This window comes from Oncorhynchus mykiss, chromosome 30 (genome assembly GCF_013265735.2).
Source record: "Oncorhynchus mykiss isolate Arlee chromosome 30, USDA_OmykA_1.1, whole genome shotgun sequence".
Classification (NCBI taxonomy): Eukaryota; Metazoa; Chordata; class Actinopteri; order Salmoniformes; family Salmonidae; genus Oncorhynchus; species Oncorhynchus mykiss.
In genome coordinates, this window is record NC_050570.1 from 25089340 (window position 1) to 25110185 (window position 20846).

General features: G+C 43.0%; 1 pseudogene; it reads left to right on the top strand.

Moving 5' to 3' along the window:
* Window positions 1-8276: 8276 nt before the first annotated feature.
* Window positions 8277-19229, top strand: LOC110522765 (annotated as a pseudogene).
* The last annotated feature ends 1617 nt before the right edge of the window (window positions 19230-20846 follow it).

The following is a 20846-nucleotide window of genomic DNA, read 5'->3' on the forward strand; positions in this document are numbered from 1 at the left end:
TCCTATTTCGCAACAAAGCATCCTTCACTCATGCTGCCAAACATACCCTTGTAAAACTGACCATCCTACCAATCCTCGACTTCGGAGATGTAATTTACAAAATAGCCTCCAATACCCTACTCAACAAATTGGATGCAGTCTATCACAGTGCAATCCGTTTTGTCACCAAAGCCCCATATACTACCCACCATTGCGACCTGTACGCTCCCGTTGGCTGGCCCTCGCTTCATACTCATCGCCAAACCCACTGGCTCCATGTCATCTACAAGACCCTGGTAGGTAAAGTCCCCCGTTATCTCAGCTCGCTGGTCACCATAGCATCTCCCACCTGTAGCACACGCTCCAGCAGGTATATCTCTCTAGTCACCCCCAAAACCAATTCTTTCTTTGGCCGCCTCTCCTTCCAGTTCTCTGCTGCCAATGACTGGAACGAACTAGAAAAATCTCTGAAACTGGAAACACTTATCTCCTTCACTAGCTTTAAGCACCAACTGTCAGAGCAGCTCACAGATTACTGCACCTGTACATAGCCCACCTATTATTTAGCCCAAACAACTACCTCTTTCCCTACTGTATTTATTTTATTTATTTTGCTCCTTTGCACACCATTATTTTTTATTTCTACTTTGCACATTCTTCCACTGCAAATCTACCATTCCAGTGTTTTACTTGCTATATTGTATTTACTTTGCCACCAAGGCCTTTTTTTGCCTTTACCTCCCTTATCTCACCAAATTTGCTCACATCGTATATAGACTTGTTTCTACTGTATTATTGACTGTATGTTTGTTTTACTCCATGTGTAACTCTGTGTCGTTGTATGTGTCGAACTGCTTTGCTTTATCTTGGCCAGGTCGCAATTGTAAATGAGAACTTGTTCTCAACTTGCCTACCTGGTTAAATAAAGGTGAAATAAAAAATATAAAAAAGCATGCCTACAGGATTTTTTTTAAGTAGCCTCATCAGATTAAAACATTGTGACTTGTTGTGTTTATGCCACATATAGGAAGTCCAGGATCCAGTTGCAGAGGGAGGTGTTTAGTCCCAGGGTCCTTATCTTATTGATGAGCTTTGAGGACCCTATGATGTTGACCGCTGAGCTATAGTCAATGAATAGCATTCTCACGTAGACATTAACACAGCCAAAAAGTAATAATTATGACTAAACCTGACCCATTTCTAAACTTTCTCTTCCTAAAATTTGATTTTAAACTTAACCGTATGCATAATCCTAACCATAAATTAAGACCAAAAAGCACATTTCTGTAGCCAATTTAGACCTTGTGGCTGAGGATTCTGACTTTGTGGCTGTGCTATGTAGTGGAAACCGCTGAACACCCACTGGAACCCAGCAAGAGAAGGTGGTGAAGCTAGGTAGCGCAAGCTGTTAGCAAATGAGGTCTAATCGCAGTGCCAGTAACAGGCAGCATGCCTTGGTAAATGGTAACATTTAACGCTAATAGCTGGTTAGCAAAATCTTATTAAAATAACTAGCTAGATAGATATCTTTAGATTTCAATGATAAATCACTGACTATAACCAGAACAGGAGCCTTAGCTAACTAGCACGTAAAGTTGTTGGCTACCGTTAGCAGCCGTTAGTTAATATCAAAACAAATAATGAGTAGAAAAGGTCAGCTTGCAAATATCTTGTGAATGCCAACTATAGTACTTAACGGGATTTTGTTTTCTTAACTTCTGACTGTCAATTATATGATCTAGCTAACTATAGTTAAGTCACAGCTATATATTTACTAGATAACTTGACAGTTGTGATAATATTGTATGGCTATTGCAATCCATCTAAAGTTAGCTAGCTATCCAACTAACTAACATTATTAAACACAGCTGTAACCTTATGCTATAACTTGGTGTTATTAGAATAACAGTCGGCTATTTTATCATGAAACTACCAGCAGAGTCGTTAGTGAAATTTGCTACATGATTATGATTGGACTGTTAATTTTCTCCCTCTTACCTTGGTAAGCCAGCTACACACACCCACTCCTTGCTGTATGATTTTCTTGCTCGAGCTAGCTACCTACATTTGTTGAGGGGTTGTATCACAGAGTTTGATGTGGGCTATTTATTGTGATGATAACGATTCTGCTTCCTCCCTCTGTCTTCACACAGTCTGGTATCACAGACTAGACGTAACATAGTGGATCTGGAATCACTGGCCACTTTAATAATGGAACACTAGTCACTTTAATAATGTTTACATAGTGCTTTACTCATCTCATATGTATATACTGTATTCTATTCTACTGTAGTTAGTCAGTGCCAGCCCGACGTTGATCGTCCTAATATTTATATATTTCTTATTTCCATAATTTTTCTTTTAGATTTGTGTATTGTTGTGAATTGTTAGATACTACTGCACTGTTGAAGCTAGGAACACAAGCATTTCACCACATCCACCACAATTTCTGCTAAATATGTGTATGTGACCAATACATTTGATTTGACTGGTAGGGCTAGGCATGAATAGTCATTGAGAATGGTGAAAAACATCTATTACATTCCCATTAAAGTGAGATGACAAAATTATTGTTAAAATGTGATCCATTTTGGTCAAAATAGGCAAAAAATTGTTGCTGCGCGACATTGCGATGTTGACTCATGGTTTATTTTTATAAATTTCGAAGCTATAGCATTAATTATTAAATTGATACGAACAATAAATGATGGCTAATAATACATTTGTTGAAAGTAATGAGCATTACAAACCAGAAACATGAAGATAAGAAAGATTTTGTGCCCTTCTCGCCAGCTGTTATTTCTGTCTCAAGGCTGTGTCACTCCCGCCCCGCCGGGAGGTACAAAAGTAACTTTGCGGTAGTTCTGTTCTTGGTCTATTTAATTTAAACTCATTTACTCTAGAAATGAAATTACAGTTGCTTATGCTAGAGGACATATATACGTTGTTTGTCATAAAATATGGTGTCTCTAGCTTTATCGATGTCACGTTCGTCATAAGGAGTAGACCAAGATGCAGCGTGGTATGTTTCCATCCTTTAGAACAAAAACAACAACACGAACAAACGAAACGTGAAGCTAATATAATGCTCTCAGGCAACTATACATAGACAAGATCCCACAAATCAGGCCACCATAGAAATACAATTCCCCTAGATAACCCACCCTAAATCACACCCCGACCCAACCAACATAGAGAATAAACAGCTCTCAATGGTCAGGGCCGCAAAACCTGACTCAATAGGGGAGGGTCCGGGTGGGCATCTACCATCGAGGGCGGCTCCGGTGCGGGGCGCGTTGCCGGATGCTCTAGACCGTGGATCGTCGCTGGAGGAACCGGACCGTGGATCGTCGCCGGAGGAACAGGACCGTAGGTTGTCGCCGGGGACTCCAGACCGTAGGTTGTCGCGAGGACTCCGGACCGTAGGTCGTTGCCGGGGACTCCGGACCGTAGGTCGTTGCCGGGGACTCCGGAACGTGGTTCGTCGCCAGAGGCTCCGGACCCGGGAACCCTTGCCGGAGGCTCCGGACCGGGAATCCCTGCCGGAGGCTCCAGACCGCGAGTCCCCGCCAGAGGCTCCGGACCACGGACCGTCTCAGGAGGTTCCGGACCGCAGACCGTCTCAGGAGGTTCCGGACCACAGACCGTCTCAGGAGGTTCCAGACTGTGAAACGTCGCCGGAAGCTCTGGACTGGGAACTGTCGCCAGAAGCTCTGGACTGTGGAGGCACACTGGAGGCCTGATGCGTGGGATCGGTACAGGTGGCACCGGGCTGATAACACGCACCTCAGGGCGAGTGCAGGCAGGAGGCACAAGACGTACTGGACTGTGGAGGCGCACTGGAGGCCTAATGCGTGGGACCGGTACAGGTGGCACCAGGCTGATTACACGCACCTCAGGGCGAGTGCGGGGAGGAAGCACAGGACTTACTGGACTGTGAAGGCGCACTGGAGACATAGTACGTATGGCCGGCGCAGGATATACTGGGCTGTGGAGGCGCACTGGAGGTCTGGAGCGTAGAGCTGGCACAACGCTTCCTGTCTGGATGCTCACTTTAGCTCGGCAAGTGCAGGGCGCTGGCACAGGACGCACTGGGCTGTGAAGGTGCACTGGCGACACAGTGCGTAGAGCCGGCGCAGGATATCCTGGACCGAGGAGGCGTACTGGAGACCAGGAGCACTGAGCCGGCACAACCGGTCCTGTCTTGATGCTCACTTTCGCACAGCAAATGCGAGGAGCTGGCTCAGAATGCACAGGGCTATGGATGCGCACTGGAGACACATTGCTCCTCCTCCTCCTCTTGCTCCAGACACCAAAACATCCACTCTACCTCATCACTCCCCTCAACTAACTCACAATACTCCTCGCTCAGTCTATCCCAATATTCCTCTTCGCTCTCAGATTCGCCCCTCGGCTTCGCCGTCCAACCAAATCTTTTGTGGGGCTGCCTCTCAGGCTTCCGTCATGGCCGTGAACTTCGGAGTCGCCGTTGATCCTCCTGCGTCTGCTTCCATCGAAGGCTTTCGTCACCTGCCATGATCTCCTCCCAAGTCCAGAATGTCTTCTCCTCCTGGCCACGCTGCTTGGTCCGTTTGTGGTGGGATCTTCTGTCACGTTTGTTATAAGGAGTGGACCAAAGCGCAGCGTAGTTTGTGTTCATCATAATTTATATTAAATGTGAACCAACAACAAAACAATAAAGAGTAACGAACAAACGTACAGTCTTGTAGGGATCAAAAGCAACAATACAAAAACAAGATCCCACAAAGCACAATGGGAAATGGCTACCTAAATACAGTGCCTTGCGAAAGTATTCGGCCCCCTTGAACTTTACGACCTTTTGCCACATTTCAGGCTTCAAACATAAAGATATAAAACTGTATTTTTTTGTGAAGAATCAACAACAAGTGGGACACAATCATGGAGTGGAACGACATTTATTGGATATTTCAAACTTTTTTAACAAATCAAAAACTGGAAAATTGGGCGTGCAAAATTATTCAGCCCCTTTACTTTCAGTGCAGCAAACTCTCTCCAGGAGTTCAGTGAGGATCTCTGAATGATCCAATGTTGACTTAAAAGACTAATGATGATAAATACAATCCACCTGTGTGTAATCAAGTCTCCGTATAAATGCACCTGCACTGTGATAGTCTCAGAGGTCCGTTAAAAGCGCAGAGAGCATCATGAAGAACAAGGAACACACCAGGCAGGTCCGAGATACTGTTGTGAAGAAGTTTAAAGCCGGATTTGGATACAAAAAGATTTCCCAAGCTTTAAACATCCCAAGGAGCACTGTGCAAGCGATAATATTGAAATGGAAGGAGTATCAGACCACTGCAAATCTACCAAGACCTGGCCGTCCCTCTAAACTTTCAGCTCATACAAGGAGAAGACTGATCAGAGATGCAGCCAAGAGTCCCATGATCACTCTGGATGAACTGCAGAGATCTACAGCTGAGGTGGGAGACTCTGTCCATAGGACAACAATCAGTCGTATATTGCACAAATCTGGCCTTTATGGAAGAGTGGCAAGAAGAAAGTCATTTCTTAAAGATATCCATAAAAAGTGTCGTTTAAAGTTTGCCACAAGCCACCTGGGAGACACACCAAACATGTGGAAGAAGGTGCCCTGGTCAGATGAAACCAAAATTGAACTTTTTGGCAACAATGCAAAACGTTTAACCAGCTTCCCCTGAACACACACCATCCCCACTGTCAAACATGGTGGTGGCAGCATCATGGTTTGGGCCTGCTTTTCTTCAGCAGAGACAGGGAAGATGGTTAAAATTGATGGGAAGATGGATGGAGCCAAATACAGGACCATTCTGGAAGAAAACCTGATGGAGTCTGCAAAAGACCTGAGACTGGGACGGAGATTTGTCTTCCAACAAGACAATGATCCAAAACATAAAGCAAAATCTACAGTGGAATGGTTCAAAAATAAACATATCCAGGTGTTAGAATGGCCAAGTCAAAGTCCAGACCTGAATCCAATCGAGAATCTGTGGAAAGAACTGAAAACTGCTGTTCACAAATGCTCTCCATCCAACCTCACTGAGCTCGAGCTGTTTTGCAAGGAGGAATGGGAAAAAATGTCAGTCTCTCGATGTGCAAAACTGATAGAGACATACCCCAAGCGACTTACAGCTGTAATCACAGCAAAAGGTGGCGCTACAAAGTATTAACTTAAGGGGGCTGAATAATTTTGCACGCCCAATTTTTCAGTTTTTGATTTGTTAAAAAAGTTTGAAATATCCAATAAATGTCGTTCCACTTCATGATTGTGTCCCACTTGTTGTTGATTCTTCACTAAAAAATACAGTCTTTAAAAATCTTTATGTTTGAAGCCTGAAATGTGGCAAAAGGTCGCAAAGTTCAAGGGGGCCGAATACTTTCTCAAGGCACTGTATGATCCCCAATCAGAGACAACGATAAACAGCTGCCTCTGATTGGGGATCATATCAGGCCACCATAGAAATACAATTCCCCTAGATAACCCACCCTAAGTCACACCCCGACCCAACTAACATAGAGAATAAACAGTTCTCTATGTTCAGGGCGTGACAATCGATCTCTATGTAATTAGGGGAAAAAACAAAAGTGTTACTTTCGTCCTGGTTCTCCCCAAAATGCTACAGCCCACACTTCTTTGTAAAAGAGGAACTGTTGTTCAATATTTTTTTGTCAATAGGTGATTGTGTTTCTATCTCCTGTCTTGGTATAGGCTCTGAGATTAAATCGTAGGCTATATTATGATGTGCTCTTATCTCACAGCAATACTACAGCCTAGGCTTACCCATACTGTCCAGGCTACAGGTCTATTTACTTTCGAGCATGCTTGGCTATTAAATGAGCGATGGATAAATGGTAGCCTAATATTTGTTGTGTAGCAGGAATAAACCAGTATGTCAGAACATATGATTGATTTTAGCTCCATACAATAAGTCAATCAAACATATTAGGCTACATGTTGCTATGCAATCTTCTTACCAATGGCAAATGTATCCGTTTTATCATTAGGCTATTTTTTATTGTTTTTAAAAGCATAATTCTTTATTATTGTGTGTCAAATACCTCCATTTCCCCCAAAATAACAATATTTGCTTCTAATACAATCCTTAAACCATTTTAAGTTGTGCGTACTCATGGTCTGAGATTTGAGTGGAGATAGGCACACTTTCCTTTCAAGTTCAAATTTGATAAATACCAACAGTTTGTGGGAAAAATGGCAAACGCAAGGTTTAGAGTCTTTTTCGTGTGTGTGCACCTTTAATAATTGAGGCCCCAGTTCTTTTTAAGGTAAGAAGCCAAATCTGTTTGATTTGTCAATTACCAAAATCTTAATCTTTTTTGTTGTTGTCTATATCCTCAGCAATACATGTTTCTGTATTCAAATAAACTAGGTTTAGTGTTTCCTTTCTCCACATCCTGTGTTTGAGGAAGCTCCCTCATTTGGCTTGCACCCTGATGACAAGACTGACCTTTCACATTGACCAGAGCATAACTTTTCCTTGCCGTACAGTAGTTGTCATTGTTAGCTGCATGTTTACTGCCATTAATGGTTTTAGACAGTGATAGCAAGGTCTTGTAGAGCTTACCTTGTATAGCATAGGGCTACTTGTTGTTGCACTCTCAGGGAAATGGAAAACTCTGGTATTTGGTGACAAATGTAGGCTCTCGCTGTATGTGGAGGAGAAATAACTTCACTTCTGGAGACAGGTGCATTTCTGTTTGTCATGTGACTCACAGACTGAGTAGGCTAGATCATCATGGACATTGATGGAAATAAACATGATTCGGCATAGCTGTTATCAAAACATAGGTTAGTTTGTCATTAGGTGTAGTGTTTTCATGCATTAGGGTCTGGTGAGTCGTGGCTAGTTATTCTGCTGCCCAGGAGGGGTGTGGAACTCTACACAGTCACACTACAGCAAGAGGCGGGGCTGGATATAAGCTACGGTATAATGTTTGTTTTTATAATTTGAATGTGCTCTTTTTTTCTTCTTCAGGAGATAAGGAACTATTCTATATGAACTTTGTCTGAGTGTGGACTGTAGAAATGCCTCCTGGGCCATCTTTTGGCAAATTATATTTGATGCCCCCCAGGATCTTTGTGGACTGCTTGTTACCAAACGGGATGATCCTGACCCTCGAGTGCCTTCGTGAGCCCATGTTCATCGCCATCAAACACTAACTTTTCAAGGAGGCCAGGAAGTACCCCCTGCATCTCCTACTACATGCCTCTTACATATTTATCAGTGTTACACAGGATGCAGAGCGAGAGGAGTTCTACGATGAAACTAGGAGACTGTGATCTCAGGCTCTTTCAGCCTTTTCTGAAGGTCATGGAACCCGTTGGCAACCGAGAGGAGAAAATTCTTAACAGAGAAATTGGTAAGACTTAGGCTACTTACTACCCTGCCTCCTCTTCGTAGAGAGTAAAAATAACTTTTAAACAGACTTACGTTTATATTAGATATCTTCTAAAACATATCAGTAAGTGAATTTCTTTTGTTTCAGGATTCGCAATATGTTTACCCTCCCAATGTGGAATCGACACAAGAACTTCCAAAGCACATCCATGGCAAACTCAACAAAGGTAGGCATTGTTGTATCAATTAAAATCAAGCAATGTGATTGTAATGTCATGATGCTGCAAGATGCCTAAGGCAGATCTAGTGGGTGTCAAACAACAACCTGTTTTTACTTTGTCAACACATATGCATTAATGAGCAACATCAATAAGCAACAAACAAAATTATCCTTATTCCTTTTCATGATAATCTCTTTCAATGTTGTTCTCAGCCTGTGTGTGGTAATGATTATTCTCTTTTCTGTTCCTTATTTTATAGGTCAAATCATTGTAGTGATTTTGGTGATCGTCTCTCCCAACAACGACAAGCAGAAATACACCTTGAAGATCAACCATGAGTGTGTGCCAGAACAGGTGATAGCCGAGGCCATTCGGAAGAAAGCCAGGAGCATGCTGTTGTCCCCCGAACAACTCAAGATGTGTGTAGAGGAGTACCAGGGCAAGTACATGCTCAAAGTGTGCGGCTGTGACGAGTACCTCCTGGATAAATGCTCCAGGAGGTTTGTTTGTTGGGCCCTAGTGAGCACTGCATGTAACCAATGCATATACATGGAAGCCTAACATTAGTTCTGACTCAGGTCTATATCTTAAAGGTCCAATGCAGCCAGTTTTTTTTATCTCAATATCAAATCATTTTTGAGTAGCAATTAAGTACCTTACTGTGACTGTCTTCAATTAAAATGGTAAAAAAAACTACAATTAAAAACAGTTTCTTAGCACAGAGCAATTTCTTAAGCAAGAATTTGGCTAGGACTGTCTAGTAGGGATCTGAGTGGGGAGGGGGAAACTGAAAACAAGCTGTTATTGGCAGAGAGGTTTGGAACTCTCGTTCTTATTGGTCTATTAACTCATTTACCGCCTGGTGATGGCACCAGGCATGCCGAAGCTCCATCCCACCACAACAGGCTGAAACTTCACAATTTCACAGTATTATTCCAACCTCAAAGTGTGGAGAAGAAAAAATAAATATATACACAACCGTTCAAAAGTTTGAGGTCACTTAGAAATGTCCTTATTATTGAAAGAAAAGTAAATGTGTTGTCCATTAAAATAACATAAAATTGATCAGAAATACAGTGTAGACATTGTTAATGTTGTAAATGACTATTGTAGTTGGAAATGGCAGATTTTTAAAAGAATATCTACAAAGGCGTACAGAGGCACATTATCATCAACCAATGGCATGTTGTGTTAGCTAATCCAAGTTTATCATTTTAAAAGGCTAAATGATCATTATAAAACACTTTTGCAATTATGTTAGCACAGCTGAAAACTGTTGTTTCTGATTAAAGAAGCGATACAACTGGCCTTCTTTAGACTAGTTGAGTATCTGGGGTATCAGCATTTGTGGGTTCGATTACAGGCTCAAAATGGCCAGAAACAAATAACTTTCTTCTGAAACTCGTCAGTCTCGATCAACGCTGTGTACTACTCCCTTCACAGAACAGCGCAAACTGGCTTTAACCAGAATAGAAAGAGGAGTGGGAGGCCCTGGTGCACAACTGAGCAAGAGGACAAGTACATTAGTGTCTAGTTTGAGAAACAGACGCCTCAAAAGTCCTCAACTGGCAGCTCCATTAAATAGTACCATCAAAACACCAGTCTCAACGTCAACAGTTGATCTGGCCAAGGCTTTCGACTCTGTCAATCACCACATCCTCATCGGCAGACTCGACAGCCTTGGTTTCTCAAATGATTGCCTCGCCTGGTTCACCAACTACTTCTCTGATAGAGTTCAGTGTGTCAAATCGGAGGGTCTGCTGTCCGGACCTCTGGCAGTCTCTATGGGGGTGCCACAGGGTTCAATTCTTGGACCGACTCTCTTCTCTGTATACATCAATGAGGTCGCTCTTGCTGCTGGTGAGTCTCTATGCACCTCTATGCAGACGACACCATTCTGTATACTTCTGGCCCTTCTTTGGATACTGTGTTAACAACCCTCCAGGCAAGCTTCAATGCCATACAACTCTCCTTCTGTGGCCTCCAATTGCTCTTAAATACAAGTAAAACTAAATGCATGCTCTTCAACCGATCGCTACCTGTACCTACCCGCCTGTCCAACATTACTACTCTGGACGGCTCCGACTTAGAATACGTGGACAACTACAAATACTTAGGTGTCTGGTTAGACTGTAAACTCTCCTTCCAGACCCATATCAAACATCTCCAATCCAAAGTTAAATCTAGAATTGGCTTCCTATTTCGCAACAAAGCATCCTTCACTCATGCTGCCAAACATACCCTTGTAAAACTGACCATCCTACCAATCCTCGACTTTGGCGATGTCATTTACAAAATAGCCTCCAATACCCTACTCAACAAATTGGATGCAGTCTATCACAGTGCAATCTGTTTTGTCACCAAAGCCCCATATACTACCCACCATTGTGACCTGTACGCTCTCGTTGGCTGGCCCTCGCTTCATACTCGTCGCCAAACCCACTGGCTCCATGTCATCTACAAGACCCTGGTAGGTAAAGTCCCCCGTTATCTCAGCTCGCTGGTCACCATTGCATCTCCCAGCTGTAGCACACGCTCCAGCAGGTATATCTCTCTAGTCACCCCCAAAACCAATTCTTTCTTTGGCCGCCTCTCCTTCCAGTTCTCTGCTGCCAGTGACTGGAACGAACTAGAAAAATCTCTGAAACTGGAAACACTTATCTCCCTCACTAGCTTTAAGCACCAACTGTCAGAGCAGCTCACAGATTACTGCACCTGTACATAGCCCACCTATAATTTAGCCCAAACAACTACCTCTTTCCCTACTGTATTTTATTTATTTATTTATTTTGCTCCTTTGCACCCCCATTATTTTTATTTCTACTTTGCACATTCTCCCATTGCAAATCTACCATTCCAGTGTTTTACTTGCTATATTGTATCTACTTTGCCACCATGGCCTTTTTGCCTTTACCTCCCTTATCTCACCTCATTTGCTCACATCGTATATAGACTTGTTTATACTGTATTATTGACTGTATGTTTGTTTTACTCCATGTGTAACTCTGTGTCGTTGTATGTGTCGAACTGCTTTGCTTTATCTTGGCCAGGTCGCAATTGTAAATGAGAACTTGTTCTCAACTAGCCTACCTGGTTAAATAAAGGTGAAATAAAAAAATAAAAAATAAAAAAAAACAGTGACGAGGCGACTCTAGGATGCTGGCCTTCTAGGCATAGTTCCTCTGTCCAGTGTCTGTGTTATTTTGCCCATCTTAATCTTTTATTTTTATTGGCCAGTCTGGCTGAGATATGGATTTTTCTTTGCAACTCTGCCTAGAAGGCCAGCATCCCGGAGTCGCCTCTTCATTGTTGACGTGAAGAGGCAAGTCCCTATTTTTTTTTTTGTCTATTCTTCCTGTTGTCCATGAAGATTTATGTGCGAATCGGCGTCTACCATGGAGGGGAGCAGATTTGTGACAACGTGAACACGCAGCGTGTGCCTTGCTCTAATTCCAAGTTTTACACACACACAAAACACGTGGTGTCACAGACAGTGACTCACTCATCAAGATATATATTGTTGCTATTTATCCGATGGTAATGTGTTGATCTGTGATTTTTACACTTATAATTGGTTCAGGGTGATTTACTGTGGCTGTGCTAGTCTTCTAGGTGGAACGAGTGGCTGACATACGACATGTACATTCCAGACATCGCCCGGGCTCCCGCCTCTGTCTCTCCATCTGCTCTGTGAAAGGCAGGAAGGGGAAGAAGGAGGCAAGCACTCAGTTTAATCAGACACCCCAGACCTTTAAGAGTATAAATGATACCCACTGGCTAGAACAGTGTTGAATGGTCTTACTTGAATGACCCGAGGTGTCCTCTATGTGCATGTTGAATTACTTATCGACTTGTGGCGTGGAGCGATCATGGCTGTGTAACCTAGGCATGAAGACTGTAACCAACACCTGGGCTGAGTGATATCACCTGAATGTCGGAGAGATGGGTTTTCGTGCCTATGATGAATTAGAGATAAATGTCTCTAAAGGCCATCCTTTGCGAGCAACCTACTTTACACCTCGAAGCCAATTAACTTGAACTAAAACATAGTCTGTTTGTTTGCCTCCTATTCTTTTCAATTCAGTACGACTTTTATTCCACAAGGGGGCAATTAGGATGTTTGTGTTGTTAGTTACAAGTACCCCATATAACATTAACATAAGCCTGTAGGACTGCATTCACTATTCTTTGTGGAAGGATGGCCATTCACAATATGTGTGTTAGTAACCGAAGCCACCCTTTGACCATGATCCTCCCCTCAGGAGCATTGTCCACTGGCATGGGGGAACGTCAACCTCTGACCCAGCGAAGTCACAGGCTTCAACCCCAACAAGGTAAACATGTTAGTTAGCATGTTAATATGACCACTCTATATTTCTGTGATCTTCAGTTCATATTACAGTATAATGCCTATATTTCGCACACACAGGAAACACCCTGTCTAGAGCTGGAGTTTGACTACTTCAACTATCCTGTCAAGTTCCAAGACATGACCACTGTGGAGGTGCATGTGTAACGGATGTGAAACGGCTAGCTTAGTTAGCGGTGCGCGCTAAATAGCATTTCAATCGGTGACGTCACTTGCTCTGAAACCTTGAAGTAGTAGTTCCCCTTGCTCTGCAGGGGTCGCGGCTTTTGTGGAGCGATGGGTAACGATGCTTCGTGGGTGACTGTTGTTGATGTGTGCAGAGGGTCCCTGGTTCGCGCCCGGGTATGGGCGAGGGGACGGTCTAAAGTTATACTGTTACACATGCTAACTGGACAATATCCAGGGAGCTGGGCTTCAACTACAACCAGTCAGGCCAGGTAATAGCATAGAGGTTGACGTTCCCCCATGCCAGTGGACAATGATCCTGAGGGGAGGATCATGGTCAAAGGTTGGCTTCGGTTACTATACTGAGTGTATAGAACATTAGACTGACCAGGTAAAAGCTATGATCACTTGTTAAATCCATTTCAATCAGTGTAGATGAAGGAGGATAGGAGCCACCCTTTGACAATGATTTTTAAGCCTTGATACATGGATTGTGTGTGCCATTCAGAGGGTGAATGGGCAATACAATATATTTAAGTGCCTTTGAACGGGGGACGGTAGTAGGTGCCAGGCGCACTGGTTTTAGGGGATCAAGAACTGCAAAGCTGCTGGGTTTTTCACGCTCAACAGTTTCCCGGGTTTATCAAGAATGCTACACCACCCAAAGCACATCCACCCAACTTGACACAACTTTGGGAACCAATGGGGTGAACATGGGCCAGCACCCTGTGGAACGCTTTTGACACCTTGTAGATTCCATTCACCTGAGGAATTGAGGCTGTTCTGAAGGCAAGAAGGAGTGCAACTCAATATTAGGAAGGTGTTCCTAATGTTTTGTACACTCAATGTGCATGGTAGCTGGTCTGATGTGATGTCTGATCCTTTGCAGAGTAAAAGAGTGACGCGAGACCACACCTTAACAGACAGTGATAGCGAGCAGCTGAGACAGGTTCGCAACCGAGACCCCCTGTTTGAGATCACCGAGCAGGAGCAGGACTTCCTCTGGAAGCACAGCTCCTGTCAGAAGCAGTACTGTCACCACCACAGAACTAGAATCAGTAGTCACCACCTGGACAGAACCACCTAGTGAGGCCTTGACTAGCATGTCTACTGTCGCTTACTCACCAGGCAATAGTGTATAATTATACCTTTTCCAAGATCCTACTGGCTGTCAAGTGGAACTCAAGAGATGAAGTAGCACAGGTGACATGTTTGTTTTTAACATTATGGAGCCAACATTTTTTAAAGACTCTTCTCTCAAAAATGGAGAATGAAAGAAAATGTATTCTGAAAGTCTTCAGTCACCTTTCTGTGAACTCTTGTGGGAATTGAATCCTCTTCTACTGCAGAACTTATACCAATGTAATAGTGGTGAAGTTACTGTTGTTTTTCTTGCTCATAGATGTATTGCCTTCTGAAGGATTGGCCAGCAATAAACCAGAGCAAGCCATGGAGCTGCTGGATTGTAACTATTCAGACCCAATGACCCGTGACTTTGCAGTTTGGTGCCTTGAGAAGTACTTGACCGATGACAAACTCTCTCAGTACCTCATTCAGTTGGTCCAGGTAGGATTTATTTGGCTTTGGCTTCCAGAGTGACTTTCCTCTCACGTTTCTTTGATTGTTTGGACGGTTGTCAAATATAAAATGTCATAATGACTATAATCTCCATACTCTCTTGTCAGGTTCTTAATATGAGCAGTACCTTGATAAGCCACTGGTACGATTTCTGCTGAAAAAGGCCTTCACTAACCAAACGATAGGACTTATTTTTCTGGCACTTAAAGTGAGTTACTAATAGTTACTTTACTGAGTCAATTCCATTACTTTCACAGAGGTGACTAATTGCTAATGCCCTATAACTCATCCACATTCACTGTTCATTATGTGCCCTAGGTCTGAGATGCACAATAAGACGGCGAGCCATGTACCTCAAGCACTTATGCAGACAGGTGGAGGCCATGGAGAAACTCATCAACCTCACTAACATCCTCAAACAGGAGAAGGACGAGACTCAGAAAGTAACCCAGCACTCCCTGTCTTTCTAATACACTCAGGCTTATTGTGCAACATGATGATCTGTTAGAGAATCTCTGTGGCTTCAGCTTACTGTTCCGCGTTTCTGTTTCACTTCCGAAACTGACATCAGTGGCTCTGTTTACCTAATGTTGTGAAAACTAGGCTTCACATTTCAAATAGGACATCTATCTTCACAGCTTGCTCTGTGTGGCCCTTGCAGGTGCAGATGAAGTTCCTGGTGGAGCAGATGAGGACGCCAGACTACATGAATGCCTTGCAGAACTTCACCTTTCCCCTCAACCCTGCACACCAGCTGGCACCCCTGTGCCTTACCCACATTCTGTATATAGACACTATTGAAACTGTAGATGGGGCATTCTGTTTCAATGGCTAAAATGGTCAGCAATCTCTCTTTAATGGCCCTAGTGGGAATATTACATTAATTTGATCTAAGAGAGAGAAGGGAACCTTTCTAGTTCCCCCTCATAACGTTCTGCTCATGCATGAAAATGTGAAATGTCATCGGTAAACCGATTGTCAACCGAAGTGCTCAGCCGCTGGGCCCCTCAGTGCGGACGACTTGCCCTCTAACACTGTTCATCCAATTGATCAATGAAATTAATGCAGCTGCATGTGTTGCTTGCGCCTTGTAAAATGCTCTGACACCCCCAGGCTTGAGAAGTGCAGAATCATGTAATCTGCCAAAAGGCCACTGTGGCTCAACTGGGAAAACCCTGACATCATGTCCGAGATCCTCTTCCAGAACAATGAGATCATATTAAAAAATGGAGATGTTGAGTCCGAGTCAGGTTTCATATTCATTCTGCGTTCTAAAGAAGAGCTTTACCTTGTAATGTTGTACTGGATCAGTTTGGTTAAATGGATAGAATATATTTAAATTCTGCCATGGCACACTGAATATGACTTTGTTTGTTTCAGACCTGCGACAGAACATGCTAACACTTCAGATCATCAGAATCATGGAGAACATTTGACAGAACCAGGGTCTAGACCTGAGGATGTTGCCGTACAACTGCATGTCTCTAGGTGACCGTGTGGGGCTGATCAACGTGGTGCGGAGCTCTCACAACATCATTCAGATCGTGTAAATGTGGCCTGAAGGGGGCACTAAGGTACAACAGCTCAGAAATACACAAGTGGCTCAAAGACAAGAACAAGGGAGAGATATGAAGAAACTATATGTCGTATGGGCACTTTCCTTCACAATTGTGTTGGTTTGAAAATCGTAAATCATGGGTCAGATTTGACATTGTAACTCTGTATGTAGGTATGACCTGGCCATTGGCTTGTTTACACGATCCTGTGCTGGGTATTGTGTGACCACCTTCATCCTAGGCATCGGTGACAGACACAACAGTAACATAATGGTGAAGGACGATGGGCAGGTAGGACCTGAGTTCTCAAGCTATTGTCATGATTTTTTACAGACTCTCTTCCATACTGTCTGCTTTAACAAATGGACTGATATCAGTATATACTGCTAAATCAACCATTTTCAACATAGACTATATATTTCAATGGCCAAATGTATGCTTGGGACTGATTTTTTGAGGCTAGAGAATTCAGAGGCAACAAGGGGAATGGTATATACTGATTCTTCTGCATTTTCCCTCCTAATCTGTTTCTCAGGTTCTAGGAGATGTGCTATAAGGCCTACTTGGCCATCAGGCAACATGCCAACCTGTTTTCCATGATGTTGGGCTCCGGGATGCCTGAGTTGCAGTTGCCTACATCTGTAAGACCATGGCACTGGACAAGACTGAACAGGAGGCCCTGGACTACATCATGAAGCGGATGAACGACGCCCACCACGGCGGCTGGACCCCCAAGATGGACTGGATCTTCCACACCATCTGCCAGCACGCACTCAACTGAGCCCAGGCAGGGATACCTTCACCCTGCCGGACACACCTGCCAACTGTGAGCGGCACATCCATACCTCATGAACTGATGGGTGATGCCCGACCGTCTAACCGAGCACTTAACAATCCAGAGCGATATTTTTGTATTTTTTTGACTGTATTTGTTTCCTGCAGCAGCTTAACTAACTCGCCTTCTCTAAAACCGTTGTTTTTTTAAACTATTTATTTAACTAGGCAAGTGAGTTAAGAAGTCATTCTTATTTACAATGACGGCCTACCCCGGCCAATGCTGGGCCAATTGTGCGGTGCCCTATGTTACTCCCAATCACGTCCGGTTGTGATACAGCCTGGAATCGAACCAGGGTCTGTAGTGACGCCTCTAGCACTGAGATGCAGTGCCTTAGACCACTGCGTCACTAGTGTTTTGTCCATACATTTTCTTTGAACCTTTTGTGTACACTTTTCTCTTCTAAGAGACACCTTCCCTCTGTGTTTATTTGTCTTGTTCCTTTCATTTTTGTAAAAGAGAAGAATTTGCCTGTCACCTTTACAGGGTCACGGGGTATAGGTGTCTTCCTGTAACGTAAATGTCTGTTGAATATGCACGGTACATAGGAACTCCCTCCCAAAAAAAACAAGCTATGAATTCAATCACCTCTGGATGTAAAAGTGGTCCATTGAGGCCCAATGGCTCTATTTGGTGGGTATTTCTAGCGCCACAGTTTTTGAATCCATTATCATACTCCTCTTGCCATCACATTTAGCAAATTGTGCAGATGTTTATTTTTGGGACACACACACACACACACGCTGTGTGTGTTACTACAGCAGTGCTGGAAGTAATGAATGTGCTGTCAAGAAATCTTGCAGTGTAGAAAGGAAACCTTAATGTAGTTGACGTAGAATGAGCAAGGGCTTGATTTCTCCCTCTTGTGTCTTTGAGGTCAATGGTAACACACCTCTGTTGCTCAGTGGGACGCCTTCAGTTGAGCTTGGTCATAATGAATGTTGAGAAGTGCATTAAGCTAGACAGTCATTGTCACATCTTGTAACTGATGTTTTGATCATGTCAATCGTGCAGTTGGATTGTGAACTATATGAATGTCACAGTGCTATAGGTTAGAATGGGGAGAATGAGGCAGTACATTGTGAACATAATACTTTATTTGTAAATGTTGGGAGGTGGATGAAGTCTGATCAGTGAATGTGAGGTATTTAATGGCTGTTCTGAGGCAGCTAGTCAACACTGTTTGTGTGTGTGTGTGTGGACTAGACTCTTCCGGCCCCTGTTTGCTATTGTGTTCTTAGTGTAAACCTTTCGATAATAGTTTGACTTAGGCAACTCTGAATAGAAGCTGTGGGATATGGTTTTCATTCCATAATGGCACCTCTTTCATATGAAGGACATTCATTTTCAGGTGAAAACTCTGAATTCTCCATAATGTTCTCAAGCATAACTCTGATATATGCTGGTGAGAAATAAGGTACCATCTGAAGAAGTGGCTGTTTATGGAAGATTTTTCCCCAACGACAACAAATTTCTCAGAAAGTGATCAAGAAAAAAAACACACTTTGCCTTTTGTAACAGTTTTTGTTGATTCTATGAAAGACAGTTTTGTGTCTATTTTTATGTTATGTGAATTGCTCAATGGTTGTATCTGCATTACCATAGAAAGCCTACACATATGTTTGTATATATTGTGTATGTGGACTCCCCTTCAAATTAGTGGATTCTGCTATTTCAGCCACACCCATTGCTGAGGGGTGTATAAAATCGAACACACAGCCATGCAATCTCCCTAGACAAACATTGGCAGTAGAATGGTGACTTTCAGTGACTTTCAAGGTGGCACTGCCATAGGATGCCCCCTTTCCAACAAGTCAGTTTGTCAAGTTTCTGCCATACTAGAACTGCCCCGGTCAACTGTAAGTGCTATTATTGTGAAGTGGAAATGTCTAGGAGCAACAACGGCTCAGCCACGAAGTGGTAGGCCACAAAAGCTCACAGAACAGGACCGCTGAAGTGCGTCTGTTCTCAGTTGCAACACTCACTACCGAGTTCCAAAATGCTTCTGGAAGAAACGTCAGCACAATAGCTGTTCGTCGGGAGCTTCATGAAATGGGTTTCCATGGCCAAACAGCTGCACAGAAGCCTAAGATCACCATGCTCAATGCCAAGTGTCAGCTGGAGTGGTGTAACGCATGCTGCCATTGGACTCTGGAGCAGTGGAAATGCTTTTTCTGGAGTGATGAATCACACTTCACCATCTGGCAGTCTGACGGACTAATCTGGGTTTGGTGGAAGAACGCTAGCTGCTCGAATGCATAGTGCCAACTGTAAAGTTTGTTGTAGGAGGAATAGTGGTCTGGGGCTGTTTTTCATGGTTCGGGCTAGGCCCCTTAGTTCTAGTGAAGTTCCAGTGAAGGGTATCTGTACTTTACTTTACTATTTATATTTTGGACAACTTTTACTTCACTACATTCCTAAAGAAAATAATGTACTTTTTACTTCATATATTTTCCCTGACACCCAAAAGTACTCATTACATTTTGAATGCTTAGCAAGACAAGAAAATGGTCCAATCCACGCTCTTATCAAGAGAACATCCCAGGTCATCCCTACTGCCTCTGTTCTGTCAGACTCACTAAACACACATGCTTCATTTGTAAATTATGTCTGAGCATTGGAATGTGCCGCTGGCTTTCTGTAATTAAATATAAAAAAAAACTAGAAAATAGCGCCATCTGGTTTGCTTAATATAAAGAATTTGAAATGTTTTGTACTTTTACTTTTGATACTTAAGTATATTTTAACAATTACATTTACTTTTGATACTTCAGTATATTTAAAACCAAATACTTTTAGACATTTACTCTAGTAGTGTTTTACTAGGTGACTTTTAATTGAGCCATTTTTTAAAAGTATCTTTACTTTTACTCAAGTATGACATGTGGGTACTTTTTCAACAGACTGTCTTATAAGCAATTGTATGCCTTTCCATCTACATTTTGTCAGATGCATTCATTTCAAGCTTATAGCAGACCTGCCAACCTGTATCCATTTTGAGTATCGTGTGCACACATTTCGAGGTCAAAGAACATTGGTGCGATACCAAGCTTATACTATACCATTTTTGTTGTTGTTTTGAAATAAGCCTGCTGCACTGCTTTTCACTCGTAAAATAGCTGCACCATACACTCGTTCAGGAACAGAAACTGTGTAGCATATTTAGCGGGCGGAACATGCTCTGATCTCTGCAACGGTGTTAGGCGCAAGCACATTGACTAGCAGAGACGTGCTTTTGTGGACGGAAAGAGACTCATGGCAGAGAGAGCTGTTCCGGAAAGAAAGCAGTTTACATTTTCACTGGACTGTCCACGTAAAGACGCTTATTAGAATATTCATTACCCCTTAATATAACCTAGAATAATGTGTGGGCACTGAGGGGGTCATTGAGACCACGTCAAAATTAATTCAGGATCCAACACTGTTAATTAGACTACTGTTTGCTACATTGATTTATATAATTTAAGACTCGAGGTTTCAGGAAATTGCAGTTACAGGGTTTTCAAAAATGCAAAATGCTCCAACTTCCAGAGGGCTTCACAGATCTCCCCTTCCCTTAGTCCTATGTCTGCACCACCTTGTCAGAAATGTAAATATAATACAGTGAGTGTGGTAAACGGTTTGCAAATATTTCCCACTTGCTGAACTGCACCAGGGGAGGCATTGTGATGCTGTTCTTGAAACATCATTTGTAAGAAATAAAAACCACCTTTGTATGTTGAAAACAAAGTTGTCAGGGCCATTTGATATATAGCACGGAGTGTTAGC